The sequence below is a fragment of the Pagrus pagrus genome (assembly GCF_965226575.1).
Source record: "Pagrus pagrus genome assembly, chromosome: 23".
In the NCBI taxonomy this organism is placed as follows: domain Eukaryota; kingdom Metazoa; phylum Chordata; class Actinopteri; order Spariformes; family Sparidae; genus Pagrus; species Pagrus pagrus.
In genome coordinates, this window is record NC_140205.1 from 14,131,785 (window position 1) to 14,147,321 (window position 15,537).

The 15,537-nt window shown below is 41.2% G+C and overlaps 1 long non-coding RNA gene across 1 annotated transcript in view; it reads right to left on the minus strand.

Moving 5' to 3' along the window:
* Positions 1 to 15,136, minus strand: part of LOC311252490 — a 34,760-nt gene extending 19,624 nt beyond the window's left edge. Inside the window, exons 1-2 of the long non-coding RNA XR_014621533.1 lie at positions 14,726 to 15,136; positions 9,829 to 9,885 (exon numbers count right to left, since the gene is read on the minus strand). This is a non-coding gene — a long non-coding RNA (uncharacterized lncRNA). The remainder of the gene's footprint in view (positions 1 to 9,828; positions 9,886 to 14,725) is intronic.
* Between the last annotated feature and the right edge of the window lie 401 nt (positions 15,137 to 15,537).

The window sequence follows — 15,537 nt, forward strand, 5'->3', positions numbered from 1 at the left end:
TTTTAAACCACAGAAAGACTTGCCTTTGAACAGGGCATTAAGCATTAAGTTTCATTCTGAACTATACAGTAAATACAAAAAAATCCCTCAGCTCATTGTCACTGTGAATGCCAATTGTGTGCTATGCTGTTTGTTGAAGGTTATTACATTATTGATAAAACCGCACTGTAAGTAGAAAAAGAGATAGAAGAGGCTGGGGATGATTGAGTTATATTATTCTATTTGTAAAAACCGAATACTACGGTTTCACAGTATGTTGACTCATGGTGTACTGAGGTGGAGTGAGCAGGAGGAGGGGGTCACTGTCGTGCCTGAGGACCCTTCAGCAACACACCTGGCTGTTAGGACGATGCAGCCTTTGACATTTTAAATGCAGGACAATCTCTCTGAGCACTAGGACAACCTACTGTACTTAAAACCCACATAAAGTGGATTGAAATGCTGTGATGGAACAGTATTAATCTATTATTTCAAGTGCATTAAGTTCACTTTTTTTTTTTTGACAGATAAATTACATGTAAGCATTTAGTCGATACAAAAATACCTGCTCACTGTGCTGTTGGGTTTGGACTGTGAGCGACAGAGGCTACACTTCCATAAAAGTGAATACAGCTATCTATCCAAAAATCACAATAAATGTTTAATGAGATGATACGCTCTAGATATCCTCCTCAAATAGACCGACTGGCACAAAAACGACTGTTTTACAATGTTAGGACCAGTATTGGGTGCAATGGTTTTGCTAAAAGCACTATATCACAAAGTACCGAGCTAGTATTTTTACTCAAACATATATAAGTATTTCAGAATGACTCACTGGACGCCTTTACAATTATAATAACATATATTAGAAAGATCATTTTAAGATTTTTTTCCCTGGTAGCAAAGTTATAAAAAGGTGATGAGCACTGCTAGCACTGAGCTAGCTTAACATATCTAAGCTAACAGCCTCCATAAGTTTAAAATAGGAATGCTAACAATGCTACAAAAGTTGTTTTATTTTGCTTCTAGCTACAAAAAACTTTTCAACTTTTTTTCTATAATGTGTGAAGTTCCCAGAGAAGAGAAGTAACAAACTCCTTCAGCAAAGTGTTACTTTATCTCTTTATAAATGGCACAATGATCATTTATCCTGCCATCACACTTGAAGCTGCTGAGGTGCAATTAGCTCCCACATATCGTCACGTATTGTTCCACACCATGTTACAAATTGTATTAACAGTGTAAATACTTCACTGTGTGTGAGTCTCTGCTCTCTCTTCTTTTACATGCACACACACACACACACACACACACACACACACACACACACACACACACACACACACACACACACACACACACTCTCTGTCACTCAAACAAGCTGCTGCTATAAGTTGTGTTAATTAAACCTTTGTCAGTATAGCCTGGAGAGTATTAGCTCCTATTTTCTCACCCTGCTCCCCGCTGTCACCAATCTTGTCCTAAAACACATACACACACGACATGTTTAAGTTACATACTACCAGGACAAGCCTGCCGGGTGCCTGACAACCACAGCGAAGGAGCAGACGTGAGGGAAGGAGAAAAAAAAAAAGGTACCCTAGCGTGTTAGTTTTCTGCCAGGGAGTCCCTATTGACCTGTTAAACCTTTGTGACTGGAACAAATGCAAATGGCGCTGACTTGTTCACACAAAATACTAAAGGCCCATTCAAATGAGGCCCCAGGCCACAATGCAGCAGTGGCCGAGCACTCTGTGGAGGCAGGGCAGCCCCCAGTCTGAGGGAGAGAGAGAGACAGAGAGACAGAGATTCTTTTAGCCATTGCACAGTTCATTCTGGTTGTCTGGTGGAGAGCAACCATCCACTCTCATTACTTCGCCTTCATGAACACAGACACACAAGATACCGTTACCTTAAACCTCTGTAGTAATTCTGCCCTTCCTAAATTGCAAACACTGTTGCACTGCCATGAACTTTACCCCATAATTACCTTGAATGTAATACTTTGTAATTGGATGCCAGTGGCCCTGAACGTCCCTGTTATCAAGCATGACTGGTGTCATGTTTGATAATCATTCACTGCTTAATCCACCTTGGCTTTTGCAAAGATATTTGGTGTGTCCCTGTGCTGAATATCATATCCTTCTTTTTAATTCTGTCCAGAATGTAGAATAGTAAATGAAGAGAGAGACCAAGTGGGAAAGAGAGATAAGATGGAGTGAAAGAAGCAGAGAAATACATGTATATGATCCCAGATAGTGAGAAAAAGTACATAATAAAAAGAAATGTGAAAGAGCAGCTTCCCTCTTTGACTCATTATTCAAATAGTTCTACTACAGGGGTTGCAAATAATCCCAAGTCAGTACGGTGTCTACGTGCAACATAGGGCTGGCAGTACCTTGACTATATACGATATATAAAAAAAATTTTTGAGCGATATAGTTGAGACAATATGGTTTATATTGATATAGGGTGAAACTGCGCTACATAAAACCTTTCTTCTGTAAAGCCATGCCAGCTTCTGTCTCTCCTCTCTCTCACTCTCTGTGCAGCTCCACCCCACTTGCTCATAAGTTCTCCAGCAACATTGAGGGAGACACAGCGCCGCTACTCTATTTTAATCAGTCTGTTAATTAGTCTACAGTGTGACATAGACCTATAAGTTGCACGTGCTTCGCCAAATTGTGTCTGTGCCGTTAATGAAATCACTGCAGCACCCGTGCAATACAGCGCTGCACTGCACGTGTGGGACACAGAGACACTTGTGTGTGTGAGGTGAGGGTTTGTGTAGTTGTTTGTGTGTGCGGTGAATCATAGCACATGGCTATTCAACTTGGAAGTTGTAGCCTATTGTCTCACAGTGAGACAGACATGTCATACACAAGACTTAGATAGCACAGGAAAAGTATCTCTCTCTCTCTCTCTCTCTCTCTATGCTATGTGCTTTATGCATAAACAAGTAAAGATATTTACACCAATGTCTGCATTTTTCCAGTCCCGTATTTATTTGAAATGCCATGGAAAATAACTTTTTGGACCTACTTGATAATTACATACTCGCGCTATAGTTTTGTGGCTTGTGCAGCAAAACGTCAACCTCTGTAGCACCATATGTGCAAAAAAAGGGCAACACAGCCCTTTTATTAATTTTACATAATTTTTCATCTACATGTTTTGCAGCTGTTTAGTTTCAAACTGAGTTAATAAAAGTGCTTGTGACATTTCAAATGTGGCTTTGACTTACAACTGAACATTAAGTCAACTTTGTACAAAATACCAAGATATATATCAATTCAGCCTGAAAATACAGAAATATGAATTTATGCCATATCATCGAGGTCTAATGCCAGACAACCCATTCAAGGTTTTTCATAATAAGCGTACAAGCATTTCAAACTGAGCCACAACTGGCACAACTCGATTACAAAAACAAAATTATTTTGCATATAAACGTAGTCAATGAAAATGAAAGCATTCAAGGCACTGTGGGAGGCTTTCAGAAAAAAACAAAATGGCAAACAAAGCACCTTCAAATGAAATATGACTTTCTACATTAGAGAGACTCACTTGATTGTAAATATGACACAAGGATGCAGTTTCTCTAAAAGACTTCCCAAAAAGAATAAGCTTTGCTTTAACAGTATACAGCACAGTGGACCCTTGATAGTCATGGAGGGCTTTCTTGTTCCATCTCTTCTCTCCAAATAAGAGATTAGTCGGAGCCTGAGGATGGCTCTCACTAGCACATCTGGAGAACACCTGATCCGAGGCACGCTGCCTACTGGACCTCAACTAAACTGGTTATATCAAATGAAGGGTTTTATTTCTAAAGCAGGAAAAAGGTGGGAGGTAAACCAACCACCCTCAGTCCTTTTGTATATCTCCTCAATCCAATACACTGAAAAATGTGAGGAGACTAAATTCATATTGTTAATTTGAAGTATAAAATATACAATTTCTGATAAGTTGCAGCTCCCATGAGTTTCAAGTTTTATCATCTTATCTTTTGTCTGGATTCACCTGCTTTGTATATTTAAAGAAAAAGAAAGTAGCTTGTATTTTGGTCAATTAATTTAATTTTGTAGATATGCAGCATGAAACTGCCTGAAGTACTAACCTCCATGTGTCACAATGTCGGCCCATTCCTAGTCTCACATTTTCCTTGTCTGCTTTTTTCCCCTGCTATGTACCAACTCTCCTTTCATTTATGGTACCACTCCCACTCTCTGTGCAGTAACCCCTGTGTTCCCACCATTCCCAATCACCTGACCTCCCCTGTCCACCTGTACACCTGTTCCTATATTACTATCATCCCAGTCGCGTATTTATCTACCAGTTCTGTCCAGCACCATTCCTCTGCCTGCCTGAGTTTTTTTACATTTTTTTATGGAGAGCATGTTTGCCAATCAGCTGGGACTGGCCGAGAGCCCCGAGCCAAGTCCATGAAGGCTTGCACCCTCCGTGGATACCTTCTCTGCTCTAGGATCATATAACTGCCCCTGTCCACCTGGGCATGTCAGGTTATCATAAGACACTCACCTTACACCTTATAGATGCATTTTAACTGCCTGTCATTCTGCCGTTTCCATAGCTTGTCAGACATAATCCACACATGTACTGATCCTCTGGAGTTGTGACTATTATGCTGCACTGTCTCCTATGATTGCTCTGTGTACGAGTTTCCAGATCTCTGGATCCAGATTTGTAAGGGGTCTTAATACAGCCTGAGTCATCGTCCCTACGACTGCGCCATTGACCTCCTGAGGGCAAGTCTCCACCCAAGGGCTGGCTTTATTGACTGTCTGCTCCTAAAACCTCAAGCAAGGGAGAAATAAATCAGCGACTCCCTAGCAGCAGTGATCATCCAGCCCTCCCCATGATCAGCAGGGGCAGGCTTCTTCCTCATGAACAAAGGGGACAAACACCAAGTCCCTGCATGCATATCCCTACAACTACCAGGGTCTTGAAAACATTACCATCAAAAACAGGCATTCCCTATCACTGCAGACAGCATCCAGACTGATCCTATCAAGGTCAAGGTCCTTTCCTCTTGCAAGCAGTTGTCGTGCTTCCTGAGATTTGCCATTTCTACAGACTCTTTTCTCGCTCCTGTCCTCTCCCTTCCTGATGCATCAGTCAAGTTTGTGGGGGAGGCCAATGCCTCTAATGCAAGAGTGGGTGCTGTTCTCTCCCAGCGATCCTTCCAGGACCACTGTTGAGATACATATTGGGGGCTGGTCTGGACCGACTACAAGAACCTGGAATACATCTGCCTTTACATCTGTCTGAATTCCCACCAGGTCAGGTTTACTCTTTTTTTAATTGATTCATCTTCTCACTTTTCTACCGCCAAAGGCTCTAAGAATGTGAAGCAAGATGCCCTGTTCTGCCAGTTCCAGCCTGAGGACACTTCTGCCAGTGGAGATTCTCCCAACCAATCTTCTGAGGAAATTATCATAAATTAAAGCAGTACACACTAGGCAGCTCCCAGTGGTTGCCCTGCTAAAGGTCTTTTGTCCCAGCTCACTTTGCTTTGGCTCACACCTTCTCCAGTGGGGGCACTCTTCTTGCCTGGCCTGTCATCCTGGGGGTTGCCACACTGGCACACGTGTCCTATCAGGGACCTCAATTCGCATCTTGTTTTTGGAAAGAGTTTTTGAATGTGCCACCATTAGCCTTTGTGCTATTCCACCTGCAGACCATTGGACAGACAAAACATACAAAACAGAAGATGGAGATGGCTCTGCAGTGGATGTCATCTCACAACCCAGTCCTGTTCCAAACCACTGCTGAGAGTAGAGTCTCTACACAATATTTCCAGCTCTGCCACCAGCCTCCTCCAGATCTCCAGTGCTACTTCGACTGTCAACCTGCACTCTTCCCTGAACAAGAAAGGGTGGCCAGCATCCCCTCTGTCTATGCTTTTGTTCATCACTGTTGATGCAGCTGGATGAGGGCCTGGTTTGCACAATATTGAGCTTAAGCCCCTCGCTACAACTCGGGACAGAGGTCTGACTGGCTACATGGGAGCTACCTCGGAGGATGGAGTCCGGGAAATTGGCTCCTTGCTTCCTGGTTCCCATCTCCCTATCTTCAAAGTGGTTAACCAGGCTGTAGACGGCTGTCAATTATCCCAGTCCATGTTAACCCTGAGTGAGTTAGCACTCCCCCAGACACCCACCCTCTCCTGGCTGATTGGTGGCTAACCTGCCTTCACTCTCAGGTTCCTCCTAAAGTCCCACCAGGTTGAGAGGTGTCTTGAGTACCTCGTCGATTGGGATGGGTACAGTCTGAGGAGTGCTGCTTTATTCCAGACCTGTGCATTTTAAACCTGAGCCAGACCTGAGCCTTGGCATTATTTTAGCTGATGTTTTCAGGCATAAACTATTCATGAAAAAAAAGATGAAAAATCCACTTAAATATCACAATATCAAAATTCTTACTAACCCTTGCCCTGCCCCTTAACCCTGGTCACAATATCATATTATGTCGTAATTTGTTTAGGAAATTATACACAGCAATTTTTATCCATTTCCCATTCCTTTTATCAAAGTTTAGTAACCTAAAATCCATTTAAATATTACCCTTTATTTTTATCCCAACCCTAATCTGCTGGGGGATGAAAACATAGACGGGTTAAGGAAAAATAATTTATTTGACCTTTACCTGCCCCTTGCACTTTCTCCAAACAATACATTTCCTGTCTTATATTACAGAATCCATACATTTTTATTTTAATCATATTTTTTGTTCTTCCTTTTAATTACTGAATTATCATTTAACTAAGTTTTTGTTTTACTTTGGGCCTGAATATATTTAGGAGTTGTCTGCTATATACGAAAGAATAGGTATAATTAAGACGAGAGATCACAACCAGAAAAAATCCTAACTCATTGATTGTTGATGAACCTGAAATTTTCCATTTAGGCTTTTGTTCTTGTGTAAAAACTTTTAATCAAAAATTATGGAAACTTCTTTTTAAAAAATAAATATTAAACTGAGTTAAGTTAATCATCATTTTTTTCATTTTCAGGGGTAGGATTTGCAAGAAAAGTAAGCTAATTCAACATTTTGCAATGGGTCTGACGGACATGCTGTATGTTGAGTGACACCTGCAGAGGTCACACATGAGCTAAAACTCTGCAGGGAGAGAGGCAGTGGAAGTGGAGGGGGAAAAAAGACGCCAGAGAAAGACAGAGAGATGAGGGACCAGACCGAAGTAAGACAGAATCTACAATTAGTTTTGTTTTGACTGTTAAAGTCTTATTTTGGGAGCCTGAGCAGTTTTGAAATAGAGAACAAGACAATGAGTGAAGCAGGCTTAGACAAGGACAAGAAAATTCTTCATTTCTTACTTATTAATTCAAATAACTTGTCATTTCTGCTTTATTTGCTAATAGCTATAATGGAGTGATTGGCATTTAGTTCTTCTTTACTACTACTACTAAAGCTATCTTTATTTTGTAAAACTTTATCTGTACTCCACTACAATACACTTTTTGTAATTTTCACTCCTCTACATTTATCTGTCTGCCAAACTTATTAGCGAGTTTGACACGTGAGTGTTTATAAGCAAACATATTGCTTTTATAATTCAGTTGGATACATTTCTAAACATTCAAATCATTAGATCTAGTATTACCTGGATCAGCTACAATATTAAAACACAAAAGATTTACATATCCATTATTTAACTGAAGGGGTCTATTAAACAGAATATGTACTTAATTTCTGGAATGTTTTCCTGCTAATTCATCTTCACTTTTACTAAAAAAAATTAGCACGTAGGATTTTAACCGACAAGTTTTACATTTGGTGGTGCTCTTCAGCAAATGATTTGAATGCCTTTTAACACATTTCCCACTAGACATGACAGAATAGCTAAAGTGCACTGAGGTCTCCAGTCAAATCTCAACCCCCGGACATCACAGGCTGATGACCCAGGTCTAAACTGGATGAGCTTTCACAACAAAATAAAAATTTTAAAAACTCTTCTGTCTCACTCCATCAGTGAAACTCACATCCTGCTGCCAAGCATTGTTCAAACCCACAAAACTTTATTTCACATTCCAGTGAAGCTCTTAATGTTTCCAAACATACTAAATGTGTCGTGCTGAATTATGGTCGAATGGTATGAATTGATGCGAGAGACATGCAAAACTTTTCCATTTTGTGTCGTAAAAAAGAGAGCATCTCGGATTTAATTTTTCATTCAATACAAGCATTAAATAATTTGGCTTCAGTGAATACTCTGGTATGTAACACTGTCGTAAGTGTGACGCAGGTTTTGTTTCTCTCTAGGAAACACTAAAGATTAAGAGGAAGATCAGGTTTGGAGCAGTTTAAGATAATTCTGAGCCTGATAAGTTGCAGCAATACACCATTTTCAAGGTATACTGTGGTATGAAAATTAACAGTTATCATACAGTGTATATTTGATTATATACGGTGGCAAGTTCTACTCAATTAATTTTTTTGTTTTTTCATTCAAGTAAAATCACGTTTTATATCTGTCAGGACATAGTATTTTGTGAGATTATTACAAAGCATTTGTTCAACCAAAAAAATCCCTCTGTTTCCAACCTATTTAAGGTCATTACAGCAGAAAGTGTTAATTCTGTAATACTGTATACCTAGATTTTCTGAGATGGTTATCATACCTTGAAAATGTCACACTGTTGCGACCCTGTCTTACACTACAGGAGATATACTGCACCAATAAAGTCCTCCCACCGGGTTGTAAATGCAAATTGAAACAAACAAGATATTCTACTTGAAGGCAGGATTTCACCGAGGCCAGCAATAGGTACACCCATTACAAGTGAAGTATTACAAGTGGATGGCACATTTCTGTGCCATCCACATCAATCGGACTTGGTTTCACAAATTTTGTTCGAAACAACAACTCATAAATCTTTCCTTTAACTTTTAATTCCAGCAATTTCAAGCCGGAAGAATCATAGCTGTCCTTACTGAGTGATGTTACTCATTCAATCCACAATCCACTCAAAACCACATTTTCAAATAGCATCAATTCCATGACTACAACATAATGTTCTGATTTACGAAGAGTCAACGCCATCATGATTGTAGGATCAACATCAAAACAAAAAATTACCAAGCAACTATTTTATTTCTTCCCAGGGACTTGTCTTACGTAAAATCCACCATGATCAAATCCCCCTAACTCTCCTACAAAATTACGACGCTTCAAAACTAAAGACAGGCATCGTTCTCCTTCACTGGGAAAAATCAGAATGCTGGTGGTGTTGCTGGACAAACCACGGCTCATCGCTCAAATCTGATTCTGCGTATTACGGTCTATTAAAGATATGATCATCTGTATTGAAGCATTAGACAGACTGTCAATTTGAGCTTCAATCATCTTTGTATGCAATTGATTGTGGGATTCTTCTCCTTCGAAACTCTGGAGATATTATCAAGAAATCCGATTTGATAGATCGAGTTTCAACTTATATTTTATTCTTAGAATTTTATAAAACCAGATCAGTCCTTTCTAGATTAATAATGCGTTTTTAAAGAGATGTCTAACTAACAGAGAAACATAGAGCCAAATGTGTTACATTGATGCAGTTTACTTAAAATATTTGTATTTAACAAAGAAAAAAAGAGATGTGCAACTCTGCAATATTTCGGAGGCATAAAATTGCAACATTACAATAATACAGTTGCTCTGATCCTTTTACCTTTTAGGTCTGAATCCTAAAATTCATGTTATTCTACTCAGTAAGAGTGTGACCGCAGTGCCTTAGGTTGAAATTACACATATTTCCCAGATTCCTTTGTACACGATGTTTGTGCGTGTTAGCACGACCATGTGCTCACCTGCATTGCAGTATCTGAGGCCTCGTGGTTCCACGTCCGCTTGTGTCCTCACTTGCCCTGCACCAAAGACAGAAGATGAAGAAAAGGACTCAAATCACAAACAAAAGTGTGGAAAGTCACTGCCCTGTTGTTTTAACCTGCCCTGTGAAAATCTATTAAGATCAGTGATTGATTGGGACGTGTGGTGTGCAGTTTTGTTGCGTGTCGTTCCCCCACATTGTGCCAGTACAAGCTGAGCACAGGACATTCTTACTGGAACATTTCTGCCGTTACATGTCAGTGCGGTTGGGCAAAAGACCAGCTGGAATTTTATCGTTCTTCTTTGCATGCGCAAGTTTTGTTAGTAATTCATATTTAATGATTTACTATTTTTCCTTACATACAAAATATCAGACACAAAGTATTTTCATGAAGTACACTGATAAGCTGAATCGAGGTGAAAGCTATTGCTATTCATTAAACAACTAAAATAGAGATGAGCACTTGAGCAGAGAAGAATTTTTTTGCTTTGAGATAACTGAGATGCAGATTGCAGAAAAGGGAGCAACCACTCAACATTATAAATGTGTTCTTTTAGACTCTAATAATAAAACACATTCATTATCTGCCCTTTAGGAAGGCCAAAGCACAAAGCAACAGCCCTGGCCCTGACGCGTCTGGAGGCCTCCGGGCAAGGCGGAGGCTTAGATGGACATGTTCTCCGAACAAACGCGCGCTTCTGCTATATAGACACAAAGTTCTATATCCACACTCAACAAGTAAAAGCCAATAAAAGGCCACTGTTTTATTCCATGAACAGTGCAGTTCATTAAAACCAAAGTATATCCCCTTTGTTCTTTGACAAACGTGTATTCATGAATATTTCTGTCGTGCTGCAGCGCCAGTGTGTCAATCCCACCACGTTCTGGTTCAATCTTGCAGACACACAAATCAAACAGTTTTAAGATTTTGCAAACACATGAAAGAGGCTGAGTAGGTGGTTTCAGTGAGAATATCTGGTCCTATTTAATTCCTAAAAATCCCCTTTTACTGCAATATGTACACAAAACCTGCTTGAAAATGAGATTATGTACAATTATGGTTTAGTTCATGCTGTTTCAACATTTCTAACAATTACCTTGGCCTCCATTTGATTCTTGGAACAAATGTCATCCAACATGAAATGTGTCTGAGAACAAAATTCGAACTCAATGACCTTCAAACTGAATCAATCCATGTCACATCTGCAACCAAACAATGATTACAGTTTGGGGAGTCTTGCTTTTGTGTGGTGGCTGCAACAGGAAACCTGCTTAAATATTTTAACCATTCATCTCTCACACAGAAGGGTTTATCAGTTATTTTTAGCTGTTGTTTTTTCCATACAATCACAGCTTTAAAGAACACAAAGGGGATTCATAATCCTTCACAGTGCTTCAACACTGGCCTTAATAAAGCCACTAGTACAGTTTGTGTAGGTGTTTTATGGTTTTCTTTGCCTCCTAAGTACATAACGCGGGCAGCCTCTTTCAGCTGTGGGTATGTTAAAACTGAACCGGAAGAACCTGCACTGCTCCCCACAGAGCCCTGCTTCATTTGCTTTTCGTCTCTCCTTTCCTCACCCTCTCCCTCCCTCCCCATCTTCTCACAGGACTCGTGAACTCTCCATAAACCCGCAGATTCCCTCCAGAACACTGCTGTCTATCCGACATCAGTAGAACTAGAAATAAAACAAAGAGTAAGAAAAAAAGCTGAAATAGACAATAAGGTATAGAGAATGAAGAGAGGGAGAGGGCGAGAGAGAGATAGAGAGAGGGCGAGAGAGATAGAGAGAGAGAGAGAGAGAGAGAGAAGCAGGCCACATTGCAGAGGGTTGAATCAATGCAGCGGCCTGGTCTCTTTTTTTTTCCTCTCCCCTCTCTTTTTTTCATTTTTTTTCTCTCTCTCTCAAATGATTCACAGTGGAAAGAAAAGGCCTTTTCCTTGTCCTCAGTTGAACTCCACATCAGCTTCCTGTTAGAAAGGCAAGGAGGAAACACCCAGAGCAACACGCGCGTGCGCACATACGTACACACACAAAATACACACAGAGGAAGGCCTTCACTAGTGGATTCTTCGCTGCCAGAGAAATTAGGTCAAGCACTTAAATGCCCTGCACTGAGATGCGCAGAGATTTAAAACATGAAGTGTTCGGTGGGGACAGCAAAGGCATACCGGGACAACAAACATGCATGCACACAAACGCTTGTTGCACTTGGAAATACACACTAACGGTGCTACATACTATACTGTCAGATCGTGGCATGCCACACTATTAATACCAACAAAAAAACCCCTGAAATTATCGGTGACAGACGCCCACTGCTCCTACTGTTAATGCACCATCCATCTGTTCAGATTAGAACATGACAAGGTGGCTCAGACACGCACAATAAAATAAATGATGTGCATTGAAAAAAGGCTAAGAAAAAACACCTTTTAAGTCCCTTCACAGGCAGGAAATAAAGTGATACGTGCACGCATTTTCAAAACGCCAGACGACCTGATTAGGGAGTGACAGGAGTCTCTGTGCGCCTCTACAACACAGCTCAGGACAGGATGGGACAGCACTACACGCCACATTGCTGTATCAGCCGTGCACGCCGAAAATCCCCCCACTGCCTCCCGTCCTCTGACCTGAAATGGCCTTAAAGAAACAACACACCACATCACCATCACATCCAATCAACTATTCATAGAAAGGCTGGATTGCGCACGGCCTGATCTTGCCGTTTAGGGTTTCAATCAATTGCGTGAGATATGAGAGAGCGGGAGGGAGAGTGGGAGGGAGGATGAAGCTGTTCTGAAAGCAAATGAGAGAAAATTTTGGTGAATCCAAGCCTCTTCTCCTCTCCACATTTGCCACTGCCAGTATGGCCCACAACGGGGCTCTGAGCTACAGGGTGGCGGGATACATCAGATGATAATCACGCCAATTTTCACTCTGCAGCCATGTGCTTTCTCCTGTCCCACTGACTCACAGTGGAGAAATGAGCCTCAGTCCATTGTCTGAGGGCCACCTGTGTTTCGGCTCCGTTTTCTCGAAGGCACAATGGCATTTTCCTGTTTATAGCAGCGACTGGGTTTAATAAACATGCAATATCTGGGTATTAATACATCTCATGAAAGAGTGTGTGAGAGACCAAGGGCTGCGGCCAAAGGTCACTCCGATCGTGTTCACATTTCAGCCTCTGACAGTTCAGTTCCTCTTTACAGTGAAGAAGGAGAAAAAGAGACATGGACGGGGGGAGAGAATGTGAAATAGCACAACACCATGTTTCTGACAGCCAACACAGATCTTTTCTTGAGAAACACTGCTACGTTGCAATTTCGACTGACACTCCAGTGTGAGCAGAATCTTACCCGGCCGGTTGGCCAGCGTGCAGACAAAGCTTTGAGAACACACACTCACATACAGACACAAAGCAAAATAGATAGAGCCAGGTGTGCTCGATGCCAGAGATGATCAGAACGGACAAACAACCCCTTAAGATAAGCTGATAAACTGTGGTGTGTGTGCCACTTTGACTTGAGTGTAAGGTGACTGCTGTGGGCAAAAGTTATCTCTGCCACGAAGGATATCTGTGGTGTGATCTGAGACAACTAACCCAAAAAGAGACAACGAGGAACAACATGGTGACATGTTGAAATGTGCTGTTAAGTTAGACACTCACATTTTAACTCCTGAATTTTTACACAGTGTAAAACTTAATGTGATTCCACTGCAAAACATCACTCTGCCTGCCATCTTAAATGCACTGTTGCATTTTTACTTTGCTTTTCAGAGTAAAACAACGGCCAAAGTGGATTATTATTAAGGAAAAATTTTTATCAATTTATAATCTATGGCAACAAGATGAAAAATGAAATGAAAAATGATTTAGGATATAAAACGAACTCTATAGGAACCTAAAAGTGTCTTATTTTTTCTGATCTCTAATAGGAAATTATACTACCTGATGAATGTGCAGCTCCTGTATAACTGTCCAACCACACACTTGCATATAATGCTAATATATATGATCGCAGACATCTTCAGTCTGATCTCTGAATAGGATTCAAGTTAAATTGAACATATTTTAGTCTTAAAGCCGCTCAGTGCACACCTGAGAGAGAGACTGGCAGCCCCACACAGGCCTTTTAACCATTAAAAATACATACAGCTACTGCTGAGTTAGCTCCTCTCAGATTTCAATGAATTAATTTCATCAAAAACTTCTCTGAGGGAAACCTCAGTGACACATCAGGGGAAACCGCACTGCTCTACCATGCGCTGTCATGTCTTACATACACTGATTATCTCAGGGTAAACAGCTCGGGAGACGCTTTTCTAATTAAATGCACATTTTGCTGAAATCCTATAAATTGCTCACATGGACAGCGGGGATGTTTTTCCGCTGGATTGACGTGATCTGCCCGGCTGCCTATCTTTGTTTGCATCGGGGACAACAAAGGGGAAGATTATGCCTCTCTGCGAAGGGAAACTAGGGCACGAAAAGGCGACCTCTTTTCTTGTATTGCGAGGGAGAATTTACAGTCTGGCGACCATTTCATCTCCACGTAAAGGCTGGAAGATGTTTGGGGACTTGTTCTCAAATTTACAGACGATTATGTTAAGCTGCTGTTCAATGCGCTTGTTTTTCGCACCCCTGAAACTTCCCCCTGAGGACTGTGGATCGGTTCAGTCATAACAGTGTCAATATCCACTGACCCAGTCTGGGGGAAATATATGGCTACATGCTTGCGCTTTAAATAAAAAGTACGCTTAAAAATGACAATGACGACAGCTTTGCTGTCATTTTTACGCACTTTACGCAAACGCAAACCTGTAATAAAAACCGCTCTACAAAGATAAAAGGGTAAATTGAAGACTACGCACCGACAGGTCTCAAGTTCAAGTTGGATGGTCTCTTCCTCCGGGGTGTCCAAACTCCCAAGTCCGCGGGCTTTATATTTTTCTAGACGGTGCCTCGTCCTCTATTGTCTGGACCCAAATAGAGCAGAAAATAAAAAGCACAAGGCGACAATAATTGTAGAGAAAAGTCGTCATGTATGGACGTGGTGTGAGACGGTCTCTGTGAGCGGCAACCGGGCCACGGAAGTGTTGTGCTTCCCCCCCCCCCTCCCCCGTGTCCGTGTCTCTCTCCGCGGCCATCCAGCTCGGTTCAGTGGGGACAAACAGGCTGCAGACTGCGCCGCGCGTCCTGCGCCGCCGATGAACCAGATGCGTCAAGTTCAGCTGAGGTGAATCCCCCGTTATACAACCAGCCTGGGTGTGCAGCAGCCCGCACAGTCGCGCTGCTTATTTAATGTCTCCTAAAGGAGGAAAAAAAAAAGAAAAAGGCGCATCACATTGAAATATCTGCAAAAACCAGGCTGTGTTGGGATGATTATTAAGGGCTGCCTCACTCCCCCCCTTCCTGCTCCCTCCGCGGGTCTAAAAAGCACTATTTGCTTTTGTGAACTTACCTGATGTCATTCTTGTGAAAAAACGTCATTTTAATTCTGTCATTCACGTTATTCTGATTTTTAAAAAATAAAAATAGCCAAAAGTACAACCATGAAATTATAAACTAGAGTTCATTACCAAGAGGGGCTATTAAAGGAATAATACACTGCTGTTCACAAATATCAGTCAGACAAAATAACTATAGTCACATTTTTAGTGTTGTACACAGACTTCAACTCCAT